The sequence below is a fragment of the Ctenocephalides felis genome, unplaced genomic scaffold (genome assembly GCF_003426905.1).
Source record: "Ctenocephalides felis isolate EL2017-DRISC unplaced genomic scaffold, ASM342690v1 CF-g0.4_SCAFFOLD_01886, whole genome shotgun sequence".
NCBI classification, from domain to species: Eukaryota; Metazoa; Arthropoda; class Insecta; order Siphonaptera; family Pulicidae; genus Ctenocephalides; species Ctenocephalides felis.
Window position 1 is genome coordinate 79,482,274 of NW_020538040.1, and position 18,899 is coordinate 79,501,172.

The 18,899-nt window shown below is 30.2% G+C and overlaps 1 protein-coding gene across 3 annotated transcripts in view; it reads left to right on the forward strand.

Annotated features, from left to right (window-relative positions):
- The first annotated feature begins 8,216 nt into the window (after positions 1-8,216).
- LOC113377507 (protein jim lovell) overlaps positions 8,217-18,899 on the forward strand; it is a 99,858-nt gene continuing 89,175 nt past the window's right edge. For all 3 annotated transcript variants that reach the window (XM_026617858.1, XM_026617857.1, XM_026617859.1), the window contains exon 1: positions 8,217-8,314. The gene's annotated coding sequence lies outside the window, so the exon portion shown is untranslated. The remainder of the gene's footprint in view (positions 8,315-18,899) is intronic.

Below are 18,899 nucleotides of genomic sequence, written 5' to 3' on the forward strand. Positions count from 1 at the left end.
GCGTTTCGGAGCCTGATGTCAAGTAGTAGTAATACTGAATTTCTCTTGAAAATATAGATCAAAAATACATTTTCTGGACCTACTGCTTATAAAAAGAATAACAGCTTTAGAAAAAAAACACCACATGGTTATTTACTAATATAAAATATATCAACAGATAAAGCAACCATTACACTAAATTATAAAAGATTTATTTCTGACTGCTAAATATCAATTGATACATATAAATTTCACGAAGTGAAACAGGCAATAAGTATGACATTTCAACAAATTGTCCAATTTATTATTGTTTGCTTACTGCCTTGTTATTTTATAATATATCATTTATCGATATATAATTTTATTCACAATATTTTCCTTACAATTTTCATATCTGATTGTTTTATATTTCGACAGAAATACAATTTATAATAATATGATATAACAATACAAAATACACGAAAACCAAATAAAAATATAAAATGCTAAAAATAATACAAACACAATATTAATTATAAAACACCACATAAATAAATACAATTCGTATTATCAAAAAATGTAGAAGTTATTTATGAAAATCATTCGAAAGACGTGATATAAAGGGAATCGGATAAAGTAATTTTATATTTCACATAATTTTGATCGAAATATGAACGATTCAAAAAATAATCACACTCCGAACCGATATACGTATTTCTTTATTGATATTGTATGTGACGGAGGGCACGCACTTATGGCATAAATTCAAATTGATCTTTTTATATATAACTCGCAGGAATATACATACATTTCAGCGTGCACGTCAACGCATCTAATTTATTCGTTAGAATCATAAAATATAACCGAGTTTTATATGGTTCAAATTTTTAAATCAAATTATACCAATTGATTAAAAGATAGAATATACATCTTGCGATTAACTCTAATAAGTTGCGATTAATACTTTGGCATAATAATAATAATAAATGGTAGTCTGCCCGAAGGCAGGTCCATGGTGTGAGAGCCACCACAACAAATGATTTCCTTGCCCTTCAACCCATTACCACTATTCTCGATCCCCATTTTTTTTATTTCATGTATTTTCCTTTCCAAACTTCTGTTTCCATGCTTCTTGATCATGTGCTTCGGCTTTCAGTTCCCTGTATTTTCTCTTCTCGCGTAAGTCGTCAATCGTCTGCATTCTTCTTCTTCCCATTCTTTTTGTTCCTTTTATTTTACCCTCGACGACGTCGTGCGGGAGGCACTCTTTCTGCAAAAGAGGTCCGATCCAGTTTCCTTTCCTTCTCTGAATTGTGCTCAGTAACATAATGATGTTTAACTTCAATTACTTTATCATGTAATCGAAAAGGCAATGCCACTATGTTAATTGGTGTATATAGCATAAGTGCCACATACGATTGTTCTTATAATTCCTTTCCGCGCAATTCGCGTGCACGGGTTGTTCGGGTCAGTTTCGCATCAGCCCGATTTGCAAGCCAACAAATAAAATTCAATGGAACATCATTTTGTTAATAAGGCTCGCCTGTAGGTAAGTGGTTAAGAGACGGGACTTGATTCAGAGATCCCGGGTTCGAGACCCACTTCGAACGATTCCAACGATTTTCACTTGGAAATGTAGATAGCAATATGTTTCCAAGTGAAAATAGTCCTTGTCCGGCATTGCTGCACCAATAAAAAGTCAGCCCTGTTAGATAAATTTTAGTAATAATATCATCAAATATGGATGAATTAGCATTGGGTTACCGTCTAAAAAATCGAAGTAAGGAGAAGTTTTGTTCTGATGCAGTTAGCATGGAATCAACTATAAAACTTTTTAATATTATTTATAACTCTTGGTTTTGATCGGTAGATCACAAGTGGTTGCAAACAATGTTGTTAAAAAAAGTATAAAATAATGATAATACACTATGAGCATGCATTAAATTGAAAAAAAAAACTAGGGAGGCACATCGTGCCTCAAGGTAAATTGCTGGAACTTCCCGTACCGTAATTAAACCTTCGAGAAATGAAAATAATCAATAATTGTTTTAAATAATTTTAAATAGGTTGTTTATTGTAAATACAAGCTGTAAACTTATAAGTGCTTTTTAAATTAGGCGGCGGCCGTATTCTACAAACAACTTTATGTATGTTTAGAAATTTGTTCATTTTTTTAATTTTTTTTTTTTTTTGATAATTTTAATAAAATACGTTTTTTTAACTTTTTGAAAATTTGGAAATTTTTGAAAATATTCAATTTTTTAAAAAAAATTTGAAATATTCACACATTTTTGTAAAAAATCGTCTTTTTTAAATTTTGATATTTTCTGAAATTTGTCAAAATTTAGTTTTTTTTTAAAATGATTTGACCGCCAAATGACATTTTTTTAACTTATTTTTATTGGAAGTCCATAACCGTTAGACCTGCCTTTCCAAAAATTCGAACAGTTCTTTGTTTAGTCAATATAAATAAAATGTTTTTTGAATTATTCAAACCGAACGCTTAGTCCCCTAAAAATCTAAATTCCAATTTTGTTTTTTTTTGCCCCGTATCTTTGAAACGACTAGACTTGCCTATGCCAAAAACTGATCAGAACGTCTCCTTATCAATAAAAATTGAATGTTTTTTAAATAATTCAAATCGGTTGATCCGTGTTTCTGAAGTAATAGTAATCGCAAAAAAATCCGAAATGAAAATTTTTATATAATTTTACGTTTTAGAGGTTTTTGAACGTTTTAGCATACCTTAAAAAATGGATGTATGTGTGTGTGTGTTTATCCTGTAGACTACGATGCGGCGCTTACGAGCTTCGATATTTCTTCTCGAAAAACAGACACGCAGCACGATTGCTTCGAAAAAAGTTCTAAATTTTCAGAAAAATTCAAAGTATAAAAATTCTGAATATAAAAAAAATCAAATTTTTCAAAAAAAAAAAACAATTTTCAAAAATCTAATTTTTTTTCAAAGTTTTCAAAAATTTTAAAGGTGTGCCTTAAGACACGATGCCATGCACCACTAGTTAACTTTTGCAATTTATTATATATTAAACATGAATATTTTTATTATCGGTATCCACCAGACAGCGTAAATACTTATCCGACATAGCAAGTATGTGTGTCGGCGGCCTTACATTATATTACGTAAATATATGTATCAGAACGAACGAACGTTTCAATTGAACGAAAACGTTTAACACGATATGTGGGGACGATTCCCATAATAATATGTGAAGCTGTAAGGGTGCAATTTGAGAGCTTTGCAAAGAGGCGACGAAGATATCAATAAGTTCGTAAATATTGTGTTTCAGTCGAATTGCCCTCATAATATTATCGATGGTTATTTCGTATATTATACATACATCCCTGAGTACATTCACACATTTATATGAAGATATGCATGAATATAAAGAAAGTTTTTCCGAAGGCGCGTTAAAGAAATCATGACGTAAAATTGCATCCACACAATCCATTTTTTGCAAGGTGTGCCAAAATGTTCAGCAACCTCTGAAACGTAAATACATATTAAACTAGTGGCGCATGGCATAGTGCCTTATGGCCAATTGCTGTAACTTCCCATACTAGAATTAAATATTCGAGCAACAAAAATAATAATCAATAAATATTGATCAATGATTAATAACAATTGTTTTAAATATTTTGAAAGAGGTAATTATAATTACTATATATTTATTCGTTCATATAATATACAGCGTCGATCATAGCACTCAAAACACTTGAAAATGTTTACAATAAGAACAAATGCTGAATGAATCCATCTGAGGATATATTACTTACAAGTTTTCAAATATATAATATTTGAAACTGAATTGTGAATTTAATATTTATATTTGACGTATAAATATAAATATATAAATATAAATACTTTGTATTATATATTACGGAAAAATTTGAAAAAAAAAATCTGATGATTTTGAAATTTGTTTGAACCGTATAAGTGAACTTTAAAAATTAAAAATCTTGGTACGGAAGCCCAAAAAAAATGGGACAAAATTTGTTCTTATTATTAAAATATCTATAAAATATCTCATAATTTGATGTGCATATGTCTAAAGATCACTTTAGACCACCAAATGTTTTTTTTTTAATTCTTCTCTGTATTTCCGAAACCGCTAGATCTGCCTAGCCAAACATTTAACCAATTCTTCACTTCGTCAGTACAAATAAAATGTTTTTTCAATCATACAATTCGGGCGCTCCGTTACCTCAAAAACAGAACTACCATTTTTGGCACTTTATTCCCGGTATCTCCGAAACGGCTGGACCTGTCTTCGCAAAAAACTAATCAGCACGTCTCTCCATCAGTAGGAGTCGAATGTTTTTTGAATCATTCAAATCGGTTGATCCATGCGGACGAAAAATTGTATCCAAACATAAATAAATACATACATACATACGTACATATATACACACACAATTTTTTTTAGGGTTTGCCAGAATGTTCAGAACCCTTTAAAATGTAAAGATATGCAAAAATTGTAATTTTTGATTTTTTGCGGTTACTATAATTTACCCTTCGGGAAGTTAATATATGCAAAAATTCTCATTTTCGATTTTTGGATGATTACAATAACTTATCCTACGTAAGTTGAAAATAAATTAAACACCTGGCTTTCTTTGGTCAACTGTCGGATTGGGTCTTCTAAAAAGTGATGTGAAAAAGTAGAAGTTGCTATATTATATATAATATAATTATTTTATTTTTAATTTTACAATGATAGGGCCCTTCTAATTTTAAGATGAAGTCTGAAATACAATTTGAAGTTAGTAAAAATAAACAATGGAAAGGACTATTGTTGCCTCTTAAACTTAAACCTGTCAAAAATTAACAAAAATTTCTAGATGCCTTCATTGCTAAATAGGAAGATTATAATTCATATGAAAAAAGTGCAATAATTTCCATGGTAGATTTTTAAGTATTTTGAACTACTATCGGTTCTGGTCGTGCATAACATGTTCGTTTATTTGTAGGAAACGGGAGTCATAAATAACACCCAAATGAAATGACCTTCAAATGAATATTTTTTCAAATAAACGATGACTTATTCTAAGGCAGGTGTTCATGAACGATGCAATAGTTCAAATCAGAAATATAAGCATGTAGTTATTTCAAAGCAAATGCTTCTTCATATCATTATTAATGTTAGGTAAATAATAATGTTATAAGAAAATTCTATTAACAATTTGCAGTGTTTTTTTACATAAATGGCGTTAGTTAGTTTTTGGCGCTTTTAATAATTAATTAAGAAATTGATCGTTTTAAAAAAATAAAACTTATTGTTAGTTTCTACCAGTATTAAAACTTAAATAAATTGTAAACGACAACCGTTTTTAATAAATGATACTTATATTTTGGATAAATATTGTATTTTCAATCTTCATTACAATTTGTAGAAAAGGCCAAGAAATATAACTTTCTTGGTCTAACAATACATACATTGTATGATACAATACAATAACGGTAAATTTTTATTTTAGGTAAAACGCTTGGATAACAATTGAATAGGATAAAATTTTGAATCTATTGTTCAAGTATTATTTTCAGCCTGGTAAAACTTATGTATATGAAAAGTTTTCCACAGATTGTTAACTGAACAGGAATTAACATTTGGCCAAAAAATACCAAATTCTTTCATATTATATTCCATTACCAGAAATATTAAAAAAATATTTTTAAATGCAAATAAGATTGATGCTGATTCTAATTGCTTTGATTTGTAAAATAAGAACTAAAAACAAAAGCCGCTACCATTTCATAAAAAATTTATGTATATGGTCAGCAAAGTGTTATTATAGACATACTGATTAAGAAAAAATGATTTTAGAATGACACACTATTGTATTGGCAATAATGCGCGCAATGAAAAATTGGCACCACTAATTTCTCCAAAAAGATAGGTCCATATTTCGACTGTCGATAAGTATGAACAACATTGTATCTCACTTTCAACAATCGATATTATTAACAAGCCATTAATATTGAACACGGCTAATAAGAAATCACCAATCCAGGCTAAATCCAATCCAAATTAAATCCAGGCTACCCGTCATTGAATATACACATAGACAGAACCTAGAACTGTCAATAAGCGTGTTGCAATATAATAATTGTTCAATACAGCATAATTTTTAATCACTTCGGTATGGCGCCTACTGTCCACGAAACATCGCTCACAGCCGGCATGCATCGTCCGTATGCTGCGTCGTTCATAGACAGACCCTGTTGTGACATTTAGAAATACTGTCATGTAATAGTGACGCTTGTCTGTGGGGGGCCATCTGCGGCCGTCAAGTAAACTTGTCGCTTGTACTGAAATGGTCAATAGAAAACAATAAAAAAATAAACAACCTAATGATACATTTTTAACATTTCTAAAACAGTCTGATAAAAGCATTTCAAATTTAAGCAGATGTATTTGAAATTGACTTGCCCGCATGAAGATACCACGTAAATGGACACTAGGGATCTGTATCACGACGAAGCTGTCTTAAACAGAAGTAAATCAATTCACCATATATTATGTAGTATAATTGTTTCAACATTATACAATGTGTAGATCACATTTGTTAACAAACAGAATTTTGTTCATATCGATACTTACCGAATGCAGTTACAAACGACCGTTGATTCTAATCTATACGATTGCCTGTGCTAAACTGAGCCGTCAGGCATATAAACATAGCAAATTTAATGTGTCGATAAACATATGATTCGTCATATGTGAGCGCATTTCGCATTGGACTTGTCGTGATTGCATTGTTGGTACGCTCTAGCACCGTAGGTAACTTACTTATGATCGCTAGGAAAAAGATAAATAAAACTCAAGCTAATTAAAATTGAACTAGTGGTGCATATTGCTGAAAGTTTCCGTAACGCAATCTGCAATTTTTATATAAGATTTTTTTTAAACTTTGAAAAAATGGATTTATGAGAATTTTGAAATTATTTATAAAAAAATCACTTAAAAAATGATTTTTTTATATTTCGTCATATTTTGCAAGCGCATAAGCGCTGCGTTGCTGGCTAACAGGTAAACATTGGTACGCAACCTTTAGAAATGTAAAGAAAATTTGTTCCTCTTATTAAAATCTTCATAAAATATCTGATAGTTTGATGTGCATATGTCTAATGATCATTTTTGACCGCCAAATGGCACTTTTTTAACATGTTTTTAAATAAATCTTTGAAATCGCTAAACCTGCCTTCCCAAAAATTTTATCAGTTCTTTATTTCGTCAATACAAATGCAACGATATTTGTTTGAATCATTCGAATTGGACGCTCCGTTCTCTGAAAAACTGAATTACCATTTTAGCACTTTTCGTTCCGTATCTTCGAAACGGCTGTACCTGCCTCCGCCAAAAACTAATCAGCACGTATTTCCATCAATAGGAATTGAATGCCTTTTAAATTATTCAAATCGGTTGATTCGTGTTCACGAAATCGTCGACGAAAATTTGTATCCAAACATCAATTTTTTCTAACAGGTAAGGTATGCCAAAATATTCAGAAACCTTTGAAACGTAAAGATATGCAAAAAATTTCATTTGCGCTTACAATAACTTACCCTACGGGAAGGTAATAATAAAATTAAAAATAAATTTCATTATTTACATTTATATTTTTGTATTTAGGTTTATTTTTTTGTTTTTTTATATACTCAACAATTTTGTATTATAAAACTTGAATAAGGTTTTGATTGACAAAAAAAAAAAAAATACAGAGAAACACATCTTGGCTTAAAAAAATAAATAGTTTTAAAAATCTGCATTTTTTAATCCAATTCGATGTTTCTGCTGTTTTGTGAGATTAGCAATTAATTGTGATTTGCTGGTAAATACAATGCCAAAAGCCATTTGTGATTTTATCAACCTCGCGGACATTTATTTATTTACAATTTCTACTCCACGACCGCTCGTACAGATGTGCGTGGTTCATGGAAACTAAGGTTTATGACATTTACCGCTCGAAAAGGACTTTTGGCATAAGGAATATGTATACCTGTCATTACATATATCGTTTTTAAACAGAATTTTCTCTTAACAGGTACGCGCATTGCCCAACATAATAAAAGTGTAACAGTTGAAGTGAACAAGTGTATTCATCACAAACGACATTAGTTAGTTACCTACATGACGAGCAACATTTTATGTGACAAATTTTGATTGTTTTGTTCAAGTGATCAGGAACTCAAATAACTGAATTAGTGAAAAATAATGTATTTAGTTATCGTGGAAATAATGTGGAGACTTTTTAGTTTTACTTTATATTTGTGCTGCATTAATTGAGTTTTGTGTGTTTGTGAAAGTTTCCATTCTAGGATAAATTATATTTAAAGGTAGGAATTAATCTAATCTATACTACGGAATAATATTATTCATAGTACATAATGTAAATTTGATAAGTTTAATTAAAAATATTACCATTTTAGTAGAAAGAAACTTAAAATTTTATTGTATATGGTGGCTAGTAGTCACTTACATAATATTTATTGTAAGTGATGTATGCAAAATGTATTTTTATCTTCCCGAAGAAGAGGTTTGTTTTCGCGAAATATTCTATTTGCTTAATTCATGTGTTCTCGGCATTTCAAGCCATTCTGAATCGAATGCAACCAAATTTGGAAAAACTATATACACGTACGTGTGTTTGTGTATGTGAGTCGATTTTTGACATTTTGTCGACGTTGTCTAAAAGACGGCTAGACCGATTGCAAAAAATTATAATCCATTCGATGTATCTCAATAAGACTTGCGTTTATCAGTTTTGTGCGACGATCGGACGAGCCGTCTCTTTGTAAAGGTTTCTCTCAGGGAAGTATGAAAGTTTTAGCCCACAATATTTTTTTTATATTGCATAGTTTTATTGTCAATCAAAATAATATAAGCCCACAATATTGAATCGCAAAAACTGTTCGATAGATATTGCTTGGGAATCGCGTTGATTAGTTTTTGGTGAAGATCAGCCGAGCCGTTTCTTCGTAAACACATGCTGTTTGTTTTTTGACGAAATTGACAGATTTCGTAGTCTAAAATACCACACTGAAATATTATAGGCCTACAATAAGCCTATAATATTTTAGGCTTATATTAAAAGAATTATATATTGAATTATAGATCATCAAAGTTTATAATTTTGCCTTGCGCGCCCAATTAAATTTAGTAATTCAAATTAGAATCTATGCCAAAACATATGGACGTTCCGTGTTTTGTATGTAGCTACTGATTAAAGTCGACATCCACACTTAAATAAAATACATTTTACAACCAGAAATAAAAAAAAATGAATTACAGTGGTGACAAATAAATTACAATTACAGATAATATCATTTTGTTTGGAAGATATCAATTGGAAATGTTGTTGTTTAATATATGCATATGAATATAAATAGGTTACATAACCAAAGTAACATCTTCTAGAATGTTGTCTGTCTGCCTGCCTTTTTGTTTGGGCTAATGTCTAAAACGGCTGAACCGCTTCTGACGAAACTTTTGTTCGACAGGTAGCTGATGTAATTGGGCGTAACTTGGGCTACTTTTATTTTAGAAAAAAACATTATCCTATCTCATCAAACTGTACCCGAGATTTCGTTTGCGTGAAATTAAAAAAAAATAATTAGCTTGGTTTTTGCATCGTATTTTAATTCGAAATATTTTATTCATCTTATATTCTTTATAATCACTTATTTTAGTATTTATTAATACTAATTTATTTAATTTGTTAATACTAATAATTTTTAATATTTTATTTTATACATTCTTATCTTAAATCAAATGGATCTTGCCTTATTTTAATCCAAATTATTTTGTTACATTTTTGCTATTTTTACCTTAACAAGTAATTGATAAATTATTTATTAATTAATGGATCAATTATTATTATAGGTTATTTTAGTTAGTATCTTTGATAGCTGCTTTTTTCTAAACATGAACATTTATATGTTAAATTTTTCATTTGGTAAATGTACACCCATTTTTAGTTATGATTAAAATAAAGTCAAATCTTTCCAAAAACATAAAAAATATTAAAAGTGTAGTTATATTAGCACAAGAAATAAATCGTACACCGCACACCAAATATTGTATATAATAAAATTTTTCGATAAAGCTAATACACAAAACTGAAAATTAATGGCAATTAAAATAAAAATGCAAAAACTTCTTTAATCTGTATTAAAATCTACATCAAATCAAGTAGTTTTCATCATATGCGGACGCCCAATCAAACGATTGGCATTTGATTTGGACATTTTTAAAGAACGACCATTTTAAATTTGCTGATGTTCAGCATGGAATAGGCGCTGATATAAAAAATAATCAAGTAGTTTCTAGAGATGTACGGACCTCCTATAACACGGTTTTCGTTCAACTGTTCATAAGTTCACTGTATTGCGCGCAAACAATGAATGATTCTAGTAAGTAGATGTTATAAAAAGTTAGATTAAAGCAAGTCTTGTTATCGACTCCTATCTTTTATGAATATTTATATACATATCCAAGATAATCATGGCTTACTTTCACAGATCTTACACAGAGAACATTAGTCTTTCAAAAAAAAATCTGCTTGAATATTTTTGTGTTGGAAAACAGATTTTTTTTTATATTTTTAACAGCAATCAGAACCTTACGTCTTATGAGCTGTTGGGCTGAAACTTCTCCTTACTTCATATTTTTTAGACGGTAACCCAATGGTTAATCCATCCATATTTGATGATTTTTGTTATTAGAATTAATCTAATAGGGCTGACTTTTTTTTATTGGTGCAGCAATGCCGGGCAAGGGCTATTTTCACTTGGAAACATATTGCTATCTATATTTCCAAGTGAAAATCGTTGTCACTGCTGCCTGAGAACAGGCTGCTCGAAGTGTGTATCAAACCCGGGACCTCTGATTCAGGTCCCGTCGCTCTTAACCGCTTACCTACGGGCGAGCCCTGAAAACAGATTTTAATATCGTTATTTTATCGTAACCTCATATAAACTCTTCAATTTAATATAAATAATTTATAATTTATCCTGTCTTATTGATCTTTATATAACGCGATATAAATGCTGCAATTTATACGAAATCTGAGTTTCTCATAGCACGGTTCACAAACAACGCGATCGCAAGAACGCACTACAAATTAGCATGAATCGTACAGTGTAATATGGTAACAGCGCTATGAGAAATTTGTATTTATAGTATGTACAATTTGTTTTGTACACACTATAACTCCCAGTTTCTCATAGCGCGGTTTCCATATTACACGGTGCGCACTCGCCGCCTTAACGAAGGGTTGTTTGTACATGATTTACTTTAATATAAAATATGATATTAAAAATGATTTATTTATCAGCAATATATCAGTTTTATGAACAGGTTTGTTTAAAGTAACTTCAATATTCAAATGCAATAAATATACTGTTGAAAAAGCTATTAGTGATTTATTTGATTGGTGTTGATTGGCAGTATAGGTTGTAACTAATAATATTTGACATAGCACAACCTACTGCACTTTTATGTATATGTAGGGTAGAGCGGGGCTTAAAGGTCCACGGGTGAAAAGGTCTACCACCAATATCTCAAATACACGTGAAATTTTTTAACAACAATATTTGAAAGTTAAAGAAAAAATGTATAACCAGCCATCGCCTTAATTCTTACGACGTTGATTTCGAGAGATAAACGGCAATGTTTGAAAATCCACAACAAAAGTATTTTATTTCGTTGTTAGTTTTTTTGGTTGTGAGCACTGTTGTTTAGTTTACGAGATCTTGATATATTTTTTAAGTATTCGTTATTTAATTGTTTTATAAGACGAATTATTAATTCATCATTTAAGTATCATGTAAGTCAGATTCATCATTTTTTTATATAGCTTGCATGAAAATTAACACGTGAGTGGGGTATTATTTAAATTAGTGATGTATGGCATCGTGCCTTAAAGCAAAATACTAAAACTTCCTGTACCATAATGAAATATTCGAAGCATAAAATTCAGTAAAAAAAAATATTTTTTAGAAATTAAAAAAAAATCTTTGCTCAAAAGCAATCGTTTCGTCTACACAAGCAAAAAGTTTTTTGAATCATTGAAATCGGATGCTTAGTACTCTCAAAAACTGCCACTTGTTGCACATTTAGCTTTATATCTTCGGAACGGCTAGACCTGCCTTTACCAAATAACCATCTCTTCCCATCATTACAAATTTAATGTTTTTTAGATCATCATCATCAGATGCTCCGTTCTCTCAAAAACTCGATTTCTATTTTCTACAATTTTTGCTCCGTATCTCTGAAACGGCTGGACCTGTCTTTGCCAAAAATTAATCAGTACACGTCCTTATCAATAGCAATCGAACGTGAAGAAATGCAAAAATTTTTAATTTCGATTGTAGGACAATTACAAAACTTACCCTACGGGACAAAGACCAAAAACAGAAAAATAAACATTGGACTTGTTTGCCCCGCGGCCGACTCATTTTATGGCGTAAAAAGGATCAGGTTAAAAAAATTTGAAAAGAAGCAAAAATAACATTTTTCCAAAGTGATGAATTCGCGGGGATTTTTACTGAACATAGTCAGATAGCTGTTTGTTCGATATGTGTTATTTTTTGTGATGTTATCACAAAGGTTTGGTTTTCACAATATAATCGTTTAAGGTCTAATTGGACCTTTCTGCCTCGTATATGTTTGTGTGCCTATACATATATGCATGATTTTATGTTCATAACTCAAAGGGCTCAAGTGCAACCCCTCACATACGATTATTTCTGCCTTTGCTCACATGTATATAGGCAATCGTCTGTTTGTGTGCATCGCGATTTTGTTTACCGTTTCCCGAACGGTAATTGTGTATGTGTTAACATAAGACTAATAAATAATTATTAATTTAGCATGTATTGGTTAATTTTAATTATAATTAACGGCCATCCGCGACGCTGTTACCAAAGGACACCGCGCACTACGACGTTACTAATCACTGGTAATTGTTGATAATTACCGTTGCAAGCGTATAATTGTTTATACGAAATTAATTTTGCAATACGTTTAATCTGATTACGTTGGCGGCAGTCTCTAAAGCATTCGTATAAATTAATACTTAAGTTATTATTAATAAACAAATTAATCGAACAAATTGCGATATGACATATTAACATACATCCCGAATTATCATGCTAAACAAATATAGCTACTAGCGGCGCCTTATTGTTTATTATTGTTCTTGCTTTATCTTAAATCTCATTTAATTTTTGATTTCTGCACTTATTCTTATTGTTAGCCTTATAAGGTGAATAGCTTCTTAAAACACATGTTGGATGATAGGGGCCGTTTCTGCCCCAAATAGACTAATGTTATGGCAAAGTTATGTTGCGTAGCGCCTTTTATACAAAATGGTACTAAATGCTGTCAAAATGCCATGTATTTGTTTGCTGCGATCAGGCGTTTTACACATAAAATGCCTGATATGTTATTATGTACAGTGACCATATTTTTTTAAAGTCAAAACCGGGATGTCAATTTTTAGTGATGCTACTCCGGGACATTGGGAGGAGCAGCCTGCTAAATAACTTAAATATAATTTAAAAAAAAAAAAACAAAAATAAGTACTATTTAAGGATGCAATAAAAAGATTTTAATAATGAAATAATTTGTTTTTAAATCATAGTTACGGGCTTCTAGTAAGAACTTCACTGTTCGATTATATGCAATATATACTCTTCTTTACCTATGATGTTATTATATTATATTGTTTGATCTATATGTTTTTTTGCTTTTAAGTCTTGTATAAAATTCTGTTCATTCTCTTCATAATTAACTTGAAAAATTATCAGTTGTGCAAGGTAGTGAAAAAGTTAGTTTTCCTAATTTTGAAGAGAGAATTTTTGAAAAAGTTAGAAATTATTAATGTGAATGCCTTTTGCAAAAACGCGTCGCTATCGTGTACAAACTAAATGATCATACAAATCAATCATACAAATCGGTTATTCCATACTTTTATAGACTAAAATTTGGTTAGTCAGAGTTGGACAGGCAATGAATAAAATGAATTGCTGAATTTTGTTTGATTATATAGGATTGTTAAATTACATTATTTTGCAATTTTTTTAGATGCAGTGGAACTATGTACATTTTATTAATCACTTAAACCCCTGAACGCTTTGTATTTATTCAATAACCGAAAGTAATCGAAATCGAAGGGTGATGCAATCGATTCTGAAATATATAAATCAAACTACACTACGATTAGTGTTTATTCAATAACAAAAAATATTTGCAAATATATTTGACATTTATCGATGCCAACCCCTATAAATCTTCAAATTTTGAACAAAGCTGCTATTCCCTCATTTCGTTCGGGTTCGATTTTCGCGTTCAGGTTATTTACATTTCTCCTACCTTTTTACGGGTGAACTATTGAAATTGTTGCGCCTTTTTGTCACTGAAATTAAACATGTTACTGCGGTAAATTCAAAATATAATTTTTATAACGGAATTTTGAACTGTCGGAAAGCAGTAAGAAGCACCAAATATAGTGATCTGTTCAGTAAGCTTTGCAGAAAATCTATTAATAAATCCACCAAATTATTTATGTTCCTACTTTGGGGTAGGAATAGCATGATATCAAGCAGTAGTAATATTCAATTTTACTTAAAAATATTTATCTAAATATGTTTCTAAGTAAAAATAGCATTCAATTTATTTCCAGCATTGATTAAAATATATGAGGATTAAAAAATTCTAATAAAAAGTGATCGAATATAATATTGGGTTGCGTGTAATTATTTTAGCCTATTCTGCTTCCGTGTGTAAATGATGATATGAAATATTTAAATTAGAGACATATATTCTATAACTGCGGAAAACATTTAGAGAAAAAGTACTGCAAAAATGAAACAATATTTTTTACACATATGATTAATGAGAACTTGAAGCAATTGTGTCATTATTTTTTTTACTGTGGTTCTAGAAATGTTATTAACGATTACGGTTCGAAAGTTTAAATGAACAAAATTTATGAAAATTAACCACAATAATAAAAAAATGGTCACAATTTTGCCAAAGCTCTAGGTGTGCAACGTAGCTCATAATTTACAATAAACGTGAAATAATTTAAATCATTGTAAATTATATTATAAAATTATAAAAAAAAATTACGGTCAATGCTCAATACTATCACCAATCAGTATAGGGGGCGTCCATTAATCACGTGAGCGGGTTTTTAAGAATTTTTGGTCCTTTCTCCCCCTTGGTGATATTCAAAATTATCCCCCCTCCCCCACCAAACATCACGTGTATTTTTAGTTACGTGATAAAACTTTAAAATTTTTGAATTTTTTTGGGAATGTTTGAATTTTTTTAAAAAAATCAGTTAAAAAATAAATACACGTGACATCTCCCCCACATGATATTTTGTGATTTTTTTTCAAACCTAAAAACCTCACGTGATTAATGGACGCCCGCTAAGTATTTGTTATAATCAAGTTTTAATGTACTTTATAATCAAATATATAACAGAAAATATTGTTGAAAAAATATTTTATAATTAATTTGAATTGTTCATAAAACTGTTTCTAGCAAAAATTATATATTTCAGCTAATTGCTGTAATTTAAAGCTTAAAAAATCGAAGAAATATTATAAGACTAAATAAAAACAAATTCGAAAAACTGATTTCTATGTACTATATGCTATGCACCATACAATTGATACTGGTAGAATTAATTGTATAAATTATAAATTAATTAATATTTAACTTTCCGTAGGGTAAGTAATAGTAATCGCAAATAAATCGAAAATGAAATTTTTTGCATATCTGCACGTTTTGAAGGTTTCTGAACACTTTGACATACCTTAGAAAAAAATGGAAGTACGCGCGTGTGTGTGTATATGTTTGGATATAATTTTTTATCCACGGGTCCACGATTTCGGGCACTTGATTGAATTTGATATGATTTTTAAAAATGAGTACTAATTTTGTTACAATTTTGTTGGGTTTCGTACCAAGATTGTTAATTTTTAAAGTTTACTTACACGGTTCAAGCTAATTTCAAAATTTTCAGGAATTTTTTTTTTCAAAATTTTCAAAAATATACGTTATATAATATATAATATATGTTATATATAAGTTTTATACTTCAAATATGAATTTTAAAATTACAATTTAGGGTGAAAATATATATATTTCAAATGCGTTTATTCTAATCGTAAGATATATACCCTCAGATGGATTCATTCGGCACCTCTTGCTAATGTAAACTTTCTCAAATTTTTTGAGCGATAAGATCGTCACTGTATATTTTATAAACGATAAAATATATAGTGATTATAATTATCTATAAGAAAATGTTTAAAACAATTGTTATTAATCATTGATCAATATTTATTGATTCCTGATTTTTTTTTGATTTCTGGTACGGGATGTTTCAGCAATTCGCCTAAAGGCATGGTGCCATGCACCACTAGTTAAATCTACAATCAACAACTATTTTAATTTTTAATGGATATATTTAATCACATAAACCGCTTCGAAATACATTTGATTTTAAAATTTCAAATCACATATCCAAATGGATTAATATATTCATCCGAATGCTGCCCTGTACCTGTAAAGACTACGTAGCCTTTTACGGTATAAGCTTCATGTGTATAATATATACACGTATAGACGGTCATGCGCCACTACATAGGACAATAGCTGGCTGCCCTTTACAATATTCAAAACAATTGTTCTCTGACGCAATGAAGTTTCTGATAATTCACGAGAAACGAGATTCTGATGATGACCGAATTAAATCATACCAGGGCTGCGATTATTATACATACCGGTATTGCGATAACTTTATATAGATATACTATCTATAAACTTGTACTCTGCAGTAACGCACTTGGCATGCTTTTAGTTAATTTTTTTAAATATTCTATAGCATTGCAAATGCATTTCCACACATACACATACACGCACACACACACACAAATTCAGCATGTTTCATTTTTATACCATAAACTCTTACATGGTATTCTGTTAAATGTTTTTAATTTTATATACGCATTAACGTATTAAATTTTTATTAAGCACGTATTAATTTTTATATTTATTTTATTAACGTTTTTGTTTCTTAGGGGCTCACCCGTAGGTAAGCGGTTAAGAGCGACAGGACTTGATACAGAGGTACCGGGTTCGATACCCACTTTACAACAGTGTGTTGTAAAAAGATAGATAGCAATATGTTTACAAGTGACAATAGTCCTTAATCCGCCATTGCTGCAAAATCTCATTTTCAATCAAATCCGCACCCTAGAGGGTTGTAGTTCTAATAGCGTTCAGTATAAAAATTAAAAAAAAAAAAACTATAGGTCGGTTCAATTAATGGATTGCCTACTAATAACAATATCGTTTTAGTAATAAGCAGTGTTCAGTGCATCTTCTAGAAGATATAATAGTTCTAATGATTGCTGTAACAACTACGTGTCTAAAAAAAATAGTATCTTACTCTGCGGTATTACCAGTATATTTTGTTATGTATATATTTATCAACTTGTTGGGACAAAGTACCGGAATTCGATCCTAGTACTTCTTACAATAGACAGAGTGTTAGTTCTATTTTTATTAATTCTTAGAAAAATTATTTTTCCACTGATTGAAGTCTAGGACCATAGCCAAAACGTATGCGTTTTAAATTAAAATTAAAACTAATGATGTTAAAACTATTTTTTGAGAATACTGATATATTTTGAAAACCTAGAAATTTAAGAAAACTAAGAAAATTTTTTGAAAACTGAAATTTATTTTAATTTTGAAATTTTTTCAAGATATGTGATCCCCATTCAAAAATATCTGATTTTTGACCGCCAAAATCGCTGGACCTGCCTTTGTAAAAATTCAATCTATTCTTCATTACGTCAATACAAGTGAAATGTTTTTTGAATCATTCACAGTGGATGCTCCGTTCTCTCCATTTTCTTGCACTCTTTGCACAGTATTTCCGACTGGCTGAACCAACTTTTGCCAAAAACTCAGCACCTTTCTTTACCAATAGGAATAGAATGCTTTTTGAATATTTCAAATCGGGTAATTCGTGCTCCCGAAATATGGTATCCATACTTACACACGCACATACATACACATGCATACATCAATTTTTCTAATTGTAAGGTATGCCAAAATGTTCAGTAACGTAAAGAAACGTAAAGATATGTAAAAGAAACATAAAGATACGAAATTTTTTTTAAACAGTTAAACAAAAATGTGTGTGAAAATATATATAGATATATATATATAGATATATATATATATATATATATATATATGTGTGTGTGTGTGTGTGTGTGTGTGTGTGTGTGTGTGTGTGTCATATACATACATACATGTATACCACAATTAAAAATTGTTTATTTGGCGTTATGTCTTATACATATATTAGGGTGGTCCTTAATATGCACATATTCGAATTTCCTTGGTCCCAAGGGCTCAAATGGTTCCAAATTGGTAAAAAAACAATTCTCTGACAGTTTTAGCTCTTAATAATATTAACTTTTAGATAGTGCGCAATTCAATCCAACTTCGTATGGAAATAGCATGGAAAAAATTTTGAAAATTAAAAAAAAATTTTTAGGTATAACTTAGCGACAAATTTTGAATAAAACTCATTCATTGGTTCGATAAATTATATCTAAAAACATTTTTAAATTTTTTGAAAATTTTTTCATGCTATTTCAATACAAAATTTTGATTGAATTGCGTACTAGTTAAAAACCAATTTAAGAGCTTAAACTATGAGAGAATTGTTTTTTATCAATTTGGAACTATTTGGGCCTTTGGGAGCAAGGAAATTCGAGAATGTCCATATTAAGGATCACCCTAATACAGTAGAACCTCCTTATTCGCGGCTTCTTCATTCGCGTTTTCGCTATTCGCGGCCAAAAAAATTGCGACCCGATACCT